General features: G+C 38.2%; 1 pseudogene; it reads right to left on the minus strand.

Moving 5' to 3' along the window:
* Positions 1 to 509: 509 nt before the first annotated feature.
* Positions 510 to 9602, minus strand: LOC123628531 (annotated as a pseudogene).
* Between the last annotated feature and the right edge of the window lie 2744 nt (positions 9603 to 12346).

Genomic DNA, 12346 nt, shown 5'->3' on the forward strand with positions numbered 1-12346 from the left:
ACTGAAGGCTGTGACTGCAGTTTTCAGAAGACAAGCTCTGGCCTCAGGGGACTGGGATGGGGGGTCCTTTGTACAAAAAGTGCTGTCCCAGGAGCTTCCTAATAGACACCTTTGGGCATTTCAGTGTCTTCCCAGCCAGCAGGCGTCACCCTCAGAGTCGCTCTGAACCTGGCCGTGACGGGAAGATCCAAATGTTTGCTAAACTAAGACTTGTAAGCAGACCACACAAAACTGCAGTTAGGAACGCCCTACAGAAGTCAACGACAATATTTTCCAAAAATATTTTTTACAGCACTTTAAATAATTTACAAAAAGCTACAACAATCAAATTTACCAGGACACATCTGTTAAATAAAAACATCGTTTCGTGTCAGTGTACATATATACAGGGCTATGTCTACGGACTCTGTTTTCTCTGCCTTCACTCCCAAGCGTCACCTAAGCCCACGCACAGATACACGCACGTGCACACCGCTTTCCACAGACGCGACAAAACCCCGGAAGCTTACTCACAGCTTGAGGGCCTTGCCCTTCACCACTGAGCGGCCACCACCATCCTCCATGGAGGCGTCGCTGAAGTCACTGGCGTCACGGCCTAGGGCCCCCTAGTCCTGGTCGTCCCTGTCCCTTCGTCGATACCTCAGGTCTAAAATGTTTTCCTCTGGGCCCGAGCTCCGCCTGTCGTGCAAAGCGAGCCCCGCCTGCGCCTTCCCGCACGGCCGGGGCCCGCTGTCCTTCTCCGGCGGGTGTGGGCCGCGGTCACGGGGCTGGGCCCGGCCTGGGCCTCCCTGAAGGCCGAGAAGGACGGGCCCTGTAGAGGCAGCCCTGGTAGGGGCTGAAGAGGCCGGCGGGCTTGGCTCCCCAGGGCACGCTCTTTCCAAAGTGGAAAAGCTGGGTGGACATCAGCGGGGAGAAGCCCGCAAAGGGCAGGCTGGGGAGGGGGGCGCCCAGGGCGGGCCCTCAGGCCCCTTCTCTCTCTCGCTCCCCAGAGCCCCTCTCCACACCGAGTCTCTGCCATCCGAGTTCGGCGCCCTCGGGATGAGCAGCCTGCTCTGGTGGGCAAAGTCACTCCAAGGGAGGGTGAGGTCAGCCTGGGGCCGAGTGTCCCTCTCGGCTCTCGAGCTGGGAGTCAGGAAGCTCCGGCTCCCGTAGCTCACGTGAAAGGTCCTCCGGCCCCTCCTGCCTCGGTGCCCGCTTTGGCACACTGGGCAGCTGACCAAAAGCACTTTCGGCAGCAGCAGGCTCCGCCCCGCGCGGGCTCTGGTCTTTGTGGACAGAAACGTTTCTCCTACTCGCTGGAGACCCCTTGGCAGAGACATTTCCACCAGTGCCCCTGGGCAGCACCCAGTCACATCTGGCTGGAGCAGCGGGGCCCTTCCCGCCCTGGCTGAAGAGGCTGGCCGCACTCCGGGCTCCAGCTCTCTCTGTGCCCCGCAGTCCTTGGGCCGGCTGGGGGCCCCCTTGGCCCTCTGGCTCCGAGTGCACATGCCGGGCTGCAGGGCCGGCTCCTTCCTGCACGGCCCCTCTGGCCTGGCTGGGCCCCTGTGCCGAGAGTGGTGGGGCCCTCTGCCTGAATTCCAAATTGCTCACTGACTCCTTGGCCTTTTCTGCCAAAAACTTCCTAATCTCCAGTTCGATGCTCTCGTCGCTGTCCACGGAACTGCTGTCATCAGACGGGGAGCTGGGGCAGGGAGCTGGGCCTTGGTGATCACCCGGGAGCAGAGTCCCTTCGGTGGCATTTCTCCTTAACTGGAAGGCCGGGGCCACATCCTGGTCCCCAGCACCCTCCGGCTTGGCTCTGTCACACTGCCAAAGATGCTCAGAGGTTTTTTCACAGGGCTCTCTCGCTGTCTCTCTTGGACTTGGAGAGGCAGCTTTTCAGCACTTGCGGGTTTTTGTCTTTCCAGTCAGTCTCTCCGGAACCCGTATTAGCAGATATTGATAGGAAAACATTGAAATATCACCAATAACCCAAAACTGTGAACTGGATCAGCCAGGGACACAATATTGTTTTTAAATCTCTGTTCAACCAATTAATGAATTGCATCAGAGTTTCCCTTTCCTACTAACATCTAATGCAGTGCTTCTCAAAAGATAATATGCTTATGAATCTCCTGAGGATCTTTTTAAAATACAGATTCAGATTCAATAGGTCTGGGGTGATACCTGATATTCTGCATTTCTAACAAGCCCCCTCTCTTCATCCCACTATCCTTCCCAGCCTCTGGTAACCACCAATGACTTTAGTTGTTTTTTTTTTTTTTTTTTTTAATTTCTAATATCATTATGGACTCAAGATTTTCACGTATTTGATGTGTTTTAATATACTACCATCATTATTCTTTTTGAGGCTCAAATTTAATGCTCATTTTAAAATAACAGCCTGATTCCTGTGTCCTTTTTTTTAACTGTGGTAAAATACACATAACATAAAGTTTGCCATTTTAACCATTTTTAAGTGCAGTTGCATGACATTAAGTACATTCATGATGGTGTGTAGCCATCTCCACCATCCTACTCCAGAATTTTGTGTTCTTTTAAGATAACCTCATTATTTCTTGGGAGATTCCTTACATTTCAGATGTCCAAGGTTTACCTCTCACCTTCTTTGTCCCCAATCATCCACTTCTCTGAGAAGCCCTAATTTCGTCTAATGAGAAAGGGTATATCAGTCATATTGTCACAATAATGCTTTAAAACAAATTATACAACTTCAGAAACATAAAATGATAAGCATTTATTACTGACACATTAGTCACCCGGGCTAGGCAAGGTGGTTCTGCTGATCTTGGCCCGGCACTCTCATACGTTTGGAGGTTAGATGACTGTCTGGCAACTTAGGATTGCTTTGGCTGAGACAGCAGGAGTGACTCAATCCTGCTCCACTTTTCTTGTTGTCCCACTGGCTGGCCTGAGTATGTTCTATGGTGGAGGCACAGCAGCAAGCAAGTCCAATTGTGCAATTACTTTATTTTATTGTGGTAAAATACATGTAACACAAAATTCACTATTTCAACTGTGTACCATTTACTGGCATTTAGTAATATCACAGTGTCGGACAGCCATTACCTATATCTCATTCCAAAACATTTCCATCACCCCAAAAGGAAACCTCATACCCAGTAAGCAGTCACTCCCCATTTCCCCTTCTCCCTCAGTCTCTGGTAATTTCTAATCTGCTTTCTGTTTCTATATGGCCTATTCTGAATATTGCATGTAAATAGAACCATGCAATATGTGGCATTTTGTGTCTGGCTTCTTCCACTTGGCACAATGTCTTCAAGGTTCAGCCATGTATCAGCACCTCATTCCTTTTTATGACAGAATAATATTCCAATGTATGAATATACCCATTTTGTTTATTCATTCATTAGTTGATGTACATTTAGATTATTTCCACCTTTTGACTGTTGTGAATATCACTGCCATGAACATTTGTGTACAAGTTTGTGTTTGATGCCTGGTTTCAATTCTTTTGGTTATATATGCCTAAGAATAGAATTGCTGGGTCATATGTTAATTCTATGTTTAACATTTTTAAAAACTGACACTGTTTGCCGTAGCAGCTGCACAATTTTACATTCATACCAGTGGTTCAAATTTCTCTACATCCTTGCCAATACATGTTATGTGGTGTGTTAAGTGGTATTTTATGGCACTTTTGACTTGCATTTCCCTAATAACTAATGAGTTGAACATCTTTTCATGTGTTCATTGCCATTTGTATAATTTTTTTGGTGAAATGTCTATCCAAGTCTTTTGCCCATTTTAAATTGGGTTTTTGTCCTTTTTTAAGTTGTAAAAATTCTTTGCATATTAGATATAAAGTCTCTTATCAGATACACAATTTGCAAATATTTTCTTCCATTCTGTAGGTTGTCTTCTCAGTTTCCTGATAGTGTCCTTTAGTGCATAAAAGTTTGTAATTTTGATGAAATCCATTGCATCTATTTTTTCTTCTGTTGCTTGTGCTTCTGCTATCATATCTAAAAATTGCCCCCCAAAACGTGCAAATCATAGATCGTATGAGGGATGTGTCTCCAGCATAGAGACACATCCTCTCATCAAGAGGTAAGCCCTATTTCCAACTCCTTGAAACTGGTGACTTGCTTTAACAAATAAAATGTGGTAGAAATGATTGATGTTGTATCAGCTTGCAGCTTAGCTCTCAACAGATACTACTAGAAGAAAGAGGCCACATGGAGGATGACTAATTACCCTAACCAACAGTCAACACTGAAACCCCAGACATGTGACAGATCCCTTCTTGTACCCTGCAGGCTAGACCATCTGCCAAATGAACAAATCCACCTGAGGAACCCCAGCCAATACCACATATAGCAGAAGAACCATCCAAATGCCTCACAGAATCACATGAAATAAAAAATCATTGCTGTTTTGAGCAGTGAAAACCAAATATTAGTAATCTATCAGTGAGAAAGTAACATTAAATGAATGTACCACCCACCTAAATGTTGACAAAACTTCTATTAAGGGAAAATCATGAGGTTCCTAAAGAAATGGCAAACATTCCTTAATGTTTTCACTTTCTGGAGTCCTACATGCAAAAGGGGGGAAAGATGCATTAAAAAGTTTCCCAATGATCTATTTGGCTCATTTAATCTGACAACTCAAAATTACTTTAAAAAAATTAACTATAAACAACAAACTTCTCTCAAAATGTGAAAGTTTTTAAATACAACTTTGAATTGAATTAAAAGTGCAACCAAACATGAAATTCACAGATGCAAGAGATTAAAGTGGATTAGAAAAATGATGGCTTTATGAAAGTCTCTTTAAGAGACTTCTCCAAGTCATAGAGTGATAAAAGCAATAGAAATGTCCAACATGGTTTTCAGGAAGAACATTATTTAAAACTGTTAATATTAAACTTTATGTCTCTAAAACACCAAGTTATTTTGACTTATATGAAGCAATCTAAAAATATCAGTGCATCTAAAGAATGTCAAAAATTATAGCTTGGAAGTCTTCTTCCCCAAAGAAGAAAAAAAAATGAACTATTATAAGGTTCCCCAACAGAATTTTATTTGAAAGTTAATGTCACTTAAAAATCATTTCTCTGCATGACTGAAAAAACTACTCTTCATGTTAATATTCTTCAAAGCATTGGTTTAAAATGCTATTTGCCTGTGCTAAGAAAGACAATTAATATTAAGCCACGGTAAAGTGTTATGTTCCAATTGTACAGATCTGTTACTTACAAAGTGTAAGAGAGAAAGAGAAAAGTCTATTGAAATCTAATGAAAAACTGCAGTGCTTAATAGGAACAGGGTTTTTCAAAATGTTATTGGTAAGCCCACAAACTAAAAGGTCCCTGTAGAGACTTTTATTTAGTTCTTAAATTGCTTTTAAACTCTAGGCTTAAGAAGAAATAGAATCAAACCCCAAACTTTCAAACCTTTTATAAAATATCAGTGAATATCTTCATATACCATCCCTCAAGGACTCCTCATTCTATATATTGTATTTTCAAAAAGTCAAGCAAACAACAAGCACGTTCTCTAAAATAGCTTTAAAAAAAGTAAGTGAGCACTAGTGTTTCCTGGCACAGAGTTTACTTTTAATTTCCTGTGCCAGAAACCACCTCAAAGATCTTCAAAAAAGAATACCAAGAGGTCATTATATGCCTCAGTATCAACCTATTATTCTCAGATCTCTTTTGTGACAACTTTCTCTAAATCAAAAGAAAAACAGAAAGCCAAAAGAAAAGTTAAACTGTGTAATACAATTTCAGTTTCTTCAACAGATTTGTCAGCAAACAATTAAATGTTATCTGAGTTACTTTTAACACAAAACATTATCGAAAAGTGTTAAGAATGTTTAAATGAAAGATATTCAAGTATACCAAAACATTTCCCCAGAAATTTTGAATAGACTGTAGTAGTATGCAATCTTGAAAATATTACAATCTTTGCTCTTGTTGCTACTGACTAAGCCAACACCTATTTTTCCATCCAATATTAGATCTCAAAAATATTAGAAATCCACTTGTTCAAATCATTTTCCCAAATACAGAAGGAAAAAATTCTTATGTTCAAATAAAAGTTAAAAGACATTCATTTTTAAATACCAGAGATATGAATTATTTCATTTCTATATTAGTCAAAAAAGAAATGTGAAATCCATGGATGGATGCCAAAGATTGCTTACTGACTAATGTTCATTCCTCGGACAGTTTGGAATAATCCAAGGAGCACAGCCTTTAGAGTCACTAAGTCTGGGCTCAAGTCTTGGCTTTGCTACTTAAAGACCATGTGATCTAGGGAAAGGACAGTTAACCTCCCTATGCCTCAGTTTCTTCATCTTTAAAATGAGTTGATACTATCATAGTTTCACAGATTCTTATTAGGATTAGTTGAAATCATGAAAATAAAGCCCGTAGCACAATGTCTAATGCCAAGGTGCTTAAATAGGCTTAATAATGTACAATTTCTCCTCAAGAACATTGACTGCTGTTCCCTTCCTGCTTAGAGGTATTAATAACTACTGTGTTCTCATCCCCACCCTTGCCCAAATCCAAAATCTACATACACCCCAGATATAAGCACACATTCACCTTTCACCCTATCCACTCTACCCAACTCAACAGTCACACTCCAAACACACCTCAGAAAGTAAGAGTTCGGAAATTATGGGCATAACTTTGTAAGACTGACTGCCATATCCAAAACATATAGTGGTTGTCAAAATTATCAAGTAACACTACACAGACAACATAATTTCTCTCAATATGGTCATCTTCATGTGAAATACGTTAGCTCACATGCATACTTTAAAACTTGCCAAAACATCCATCATTCGTCTTTCTCAAACGTGAAGAAAAATTTGTTTTAAAAGAACTGAGAATTTTTCATCAACCTCCATTAAAAACTCAAGGCTACATAAATAATACTTGTGGACAAGATACTCTGAAAGCACTTCTCACTAAAAAAACAGCTAGATCTCAGGAAAACAAACTTTAAATGCATCTTGGGGCCCAAATTAACCAAAGAAACTTTCTGAGGGGTGCTCTCTTTGATTCAAAAATAATACTAAGCACCAACCAAAGCAGTGAGACAAGAGTAGCAAGCAAACACCCAAGAACAAATGCCAATGTTAGCACTACAGCGTAGCAATAAACTTTGGACCAGTGGTGACAATGGGAAACTGAATTTAAGTTTACACATTAAGAAAGACCCTAGAAGGTGATTATCATGACCTCAGGTCAGTAGTGCTCCTGGCTCTTTAAAGAAAATACAAATTCCCTCCAGAGGAAAGCATCCCCTATTTAAGTCCCCTGCTTTCCCAATGTTTGAAATAATATAAAATTATAATAGATATGATCATGAAATACAGAAGGAAATAAGCCACCATAATTGAAAGCTAACACAAACCACAAATAACAAATTTAAACCACCAAGGACTTCAAATCCTTCAAATTATAATGTGATGTGAAAAGTATAGTAATAAAAGAATGCTCAAATTGTTATAGGATTAAGAAATGAGTTGACTTTGTCTAAATCAGAGATTTCCAATGATAATTTTGTTAAGGTAAAACCTTTCATGATCAACTTACCCCTCTTACATTTCTATATTATTTCATGTAAATTTTTTTATCAATCTAGGGAAAGGGCAAAGGTAACTTTAATCTGGATCAGAAGTTCTCAAACAAGTGCTTTCTATAAAAATTTTTAAATATTTTGTTAATATTTGTATAAAATCTGAAAAAAATAATATAAGCATATTTTCAATCATCTGTGACCATCAACTTAAATAAGAAAAAATGAATTATCAAATAAGAAAAATTGGCAAATGACATGGACAAACAATAAACAAAAGAAGAAAGGTATATAACCAAAAACATACAATAGATCTCTAACTCCTTACTGATCAAAGAAATAAAAATTCAAACAACAATAAAATAATTGTTTTTCATCAAATGATCTATATACTATTCTGGGTACTTTCAAATAACAATTTCCTGTATTGTCAAGGTTTCAGGGAAATGGACATTCATTTATTTTGTGAAACAGAAAACCATGGGATATAAACTGCCCAAACTTTATTAAGGATATTTTAACAATACATGTGAAAAATCTTCAAACACAGATCTTTTATGCAAGAAGTCTATGTGTGTAGAGTCTGCCCTAAGGATGCAGCACAAACACAGAAATGTTCATCACAGCACTGGAAATAATCTAAAGTCCAACAATAATGAGTTAGTTATATATATTAAGGAACAAGTATACAATAAGTTGTTTTAATTTAGCCATTTGAAATTATGTTTGAATTTTTATTTGGTGACATAGAAATATGCTTATGACATATTTCTACTATTAAAAGAATCACTTGAGACAAATTAAATTTAATAGAGCTAATTGAGCAAAGAACAATTCACAAATCAGGCAGTCCCTAGAATCAGAACAGGTTCAGAAACACTCCGGGGCTGCTATGTGGTCGGATAATATTTATGGACAGCAAAAGGAGAGTGATGTACAGAAAATGGAAATGAAGTACAGAAACAGCTAGATTGGTCACAGGTCACTGGTTGCCTCATTTGAACAAAGTTTGAATAGTTGGCCTCCTGTGATTGGCTGAAACTCTCTGATTGGTACAAGACTAGGTAGCAATCTGTTTACACATCCAATTAGGTTATAGTTCATTATGTACAGAGAAACCTTTAGGGTAAACTTAAATTATGAAAGGAGGCAGTTTTAGGCTAAATTTAATTTAACAGTACATTTTTATTTATTTATTTATTTATTTATTTTTAGTTTCTGTCACTGTTTCAGCATTGTTTTTCCTTTTATTTTTAGTTGACATGTAATAATTGTACATATTTATGGAAGACTGAGTGATATTTTGATATATGTGTACAATCTGTAATGATCAAATGAGAGTAATTAGCATATGCATCACCTCTAACATTTATCATTTCTTTGTATTGTGAACATTCAAAATCCTCCCTTCTAGCTTTTTGAAAATATACAATAAATTAGAGTTAACCATATCTATCCTATAATGCTTCAGAACAACAGAACTCATTCTTCCTATCTATTAATGGCTTGTTTCTGCATCTTAATGTCATCAGCACATTTGTCTCTGTGATATTCTTGGCCACAAAATGAATGCTTCAGCTCCAGTCATCACGTCCAGGACCGAGGCAGAAAGAAAAGAGGTGGGTAAAGGGGAGAGCTAGTTCTGAATGTGCCCTTTTAATATGAAAGAGCACTATTCCAAATACTTCTACCAAAGCTCTGCTTACAACTCATTGGCAAGAATCCACCACTAGCTTCAAGGAAGAATGAGAAGGTGAGTGTTGAAATGGGCACAGTCCTGCCCAAAACAAAATGGGGAAGAATGAGAGGAATGGCTATTAGATAAGCAACTGCCAACATCAGCCACAGTGTGTGCTTGTGCCCAGAGTCATGTACACACCACTTCTTGTCATTTTCAAAAGATTATAGGGTTAGTAAAATAGTACCTCCTTGCCTCTAGCGCTCAGGTCTTATGTCCACAGGGGATGGTAGGAGGATAATCCGAGGGCTGGTCTCAGAATCACCACTCACCTTTGATCCATCATCTTTGAGCTGAACAAGCATCTTTAGCATAAATTCTTTCCCAGGAAGCTTCTCAAATTCTTATCCACATAGAGAGAACAGTGGCATTCCTTCCCACCTCCATCTTCCATCTACTGTTCCCTAGATGAGGTAATAGCATCGTGATCCTACCTTGAGGGAGGTACTCCACCCAACTCTCCTTAACAGTACATTTTTAAAAAGCAGGTTATGAAAGTATGTGATCTCATTTTGTAAATTAATGAATTATGTATGCATTAGTGCACACATGTATACATGAACATATATATTACAAACATATACAAAGGACAGAATGAACAATGATTCTCTCTGGTTATTAGGATTCTAATTGATTTTTATTCTCTTTTTCTCTTTCTATATATTTTTTAAAATATATGTAATAAAAATAGTTATTTTTTTTATTTAATGAAAACATATCTATGCCTTAGCAGTGACCTAAAATAAAATCCTGAGAGCTGAAAAAGACTTTCAGTTTTCACCAGGTTTCATTTTTAAAGTAGGTTAAGCTCATAATAAAATCATACTTAAAGGCTCCTTTCAAGTTATTTCAGGACTCACTCTGTCTACTTTGTTGAAATTTACATTTATTTATGTCAATATGCAAATGTGCCACTCAATTGTTCCAAAGCATAATCTAGATCTAAAATTTCTCGAAGCCAGTGGATAGGTTGTATATCTTTAATTTTTCCTCCACAGCATTTGAACATAGCAAACATTCAATGAACACACACCACATGTACTATATTGGTAGTTCAGCCCCAAGCCATCATTTTCCTCAGTTCATTAAAAGAATACCTACTCCTCACATACACTTTGTTCCATGGGCCCTTTAAACAACCTCTGTTAAAGACAGTGAGATTCATAAAAATAGCATCTGATTGTGTATTCTGAGAAAAACTGGTACATTAGCTAAGAATGGTGCTGCATAAATATTTTCCTATGGTGTTTTTGGTAGGCACATAAGCTTATTCATCTGCTTTTAGTGCATTCCTGAAAAATAAAACTTAAAAGTCACCATCTTAAAGTGTTGCGTTGTCTTATAGTTTGAGCATTAAAATGTTAAGAATGAAGAAATCTTAGAAGTTTTCTGCTCTTTAATATGTAAATTTCAGCTAACAGCAATTGTTTACAGGCTTCTGTTGCCCTTAATATTTCAACTTCCTCATGCTGAGATCTTTAAAATCCATCCACTTTTTAGAACTGCTTTCTCATTAAATATCAGCCTTACTAAGTTCTAAGTAATAACTCTGCTCCCCTTCCTGGGAATTGCGGAGGAGAAAAGGAAACTCTAGATTTTGAACAACAAATTATTAAAATATTTTCGTGTTGTGAAACTTGTTTTTAAAAAGGTACATGCAAAGGTTAGAATTAATGTATTTTCTGTTTTCTGTTGCTGAGCACATATGTCATTTGGATGTTATTTCTCATCTTGTTCCACAACCCACATCTACTGTCTAGTCAGTGAAAGTTCTGAGGTTAGATTAGCTCCACAGGAGACAGAAAAAGTCATGATCTTTTGATGAATTAAAGATAAAATATTTTACAACCCCCAAAATAGTATAAAATAAATGGAATAATGTAGTAATAAGATATTTTTCTTTGCTGTGACACCTTCTTACATTTGAATTAGGGGATAATGATATTTTGTAACCTTAAGTATTAAATAATCCATATACATTCCTGTCATTTATTTCTTCTTGCCTTGTTGAGGCATCAGTAGCTTTAGTTCAGTCCTGTGTGACTTTATGCTAGCTTTCTCTGGATTTCCACTATATAAATAAAAAGAGGAATATATAGCGAGTTCGGCAGCCATAACTTCCTGTTTCTTAACATCTTTCATCAACCAGAGTTATCCATTAGTCAATAAAAAAATTTGGCATCTTGATGTCATAACTTTTCTTATTTATAAACTTGTCACACTCTGCCTGGCATGGTAACTGCTCAGCAAAAGTTCATGAAATGAATGAATGACATCTAACGTACAACACTGGTAGCATCTCCTAACATATCATTTCACTCTGAGTGTGAAAGGTACACAAAACACAGTCCCTGCTTTCCACAGATTCGAGAAAGTGGCAGGAATGGAAAGGAATGAATGAGACAAAGTAGTGGCCTAAAGGGGTATAATCAACTCTCCTGAAGCTTTCAAAGAGGAGAGAAGCTAGGCTATAACTTAAAAGATGAGAAAGAATTCACCAAGCAGGAAGCAGAAGGATATTCCAAACAGAGAAAACAGCATGTGCAAAAGCATGGAGCCTGAAGGTACAAACACTTTCGAAAACTATTTGGCAGTTTCAAATGTAGGTAAGCATACACTCCATCTATAACCTAGCAATTCTACCCCTAGGTATTTATCTAAAAGAAATGAAAAGATAGGCCCACAAAATAGACTTGAACAAGAATGCTACTTTATTCATAATGGGCAAAAACTAGGAAAAAAAAACAATGTTCATCACATAAGAATAAGAAAATTTACCAAGCAATATTTGTACAATGGAAACTACTCCACAGCAAAGAAAAACAAACTCCTGGTTCATTCAACAACATAGATGAATTTCAAAAATATATGTTGAGCTGAAGAAGCCACACGTAAAAGAACACATATCAGATGATTCCACTTAAATGAAGCTCAAGAACAGGCAAAACGAATCAATGGTAATAGAAATCAGAACAGCAGTTTTTAAGGGAGGAAGGGGGAATTGACTCAAAGAGGGCATAGGGGAATTTTCTGGTGTGATAAAAATATC

Source organism: Lemur catta, chromosome 1, assembly GCF_020740605.2.
Source record: "Lemur catta isolate mLemCat1 chromosome 1, mLemCat1.pri, whole genome shotgun sequence".
Lineage (NCBI taxonomy): Eukaryota > Metazoa > Chordata > Mammalia > Primates > Lemuridae > Lemur > Lemur catta.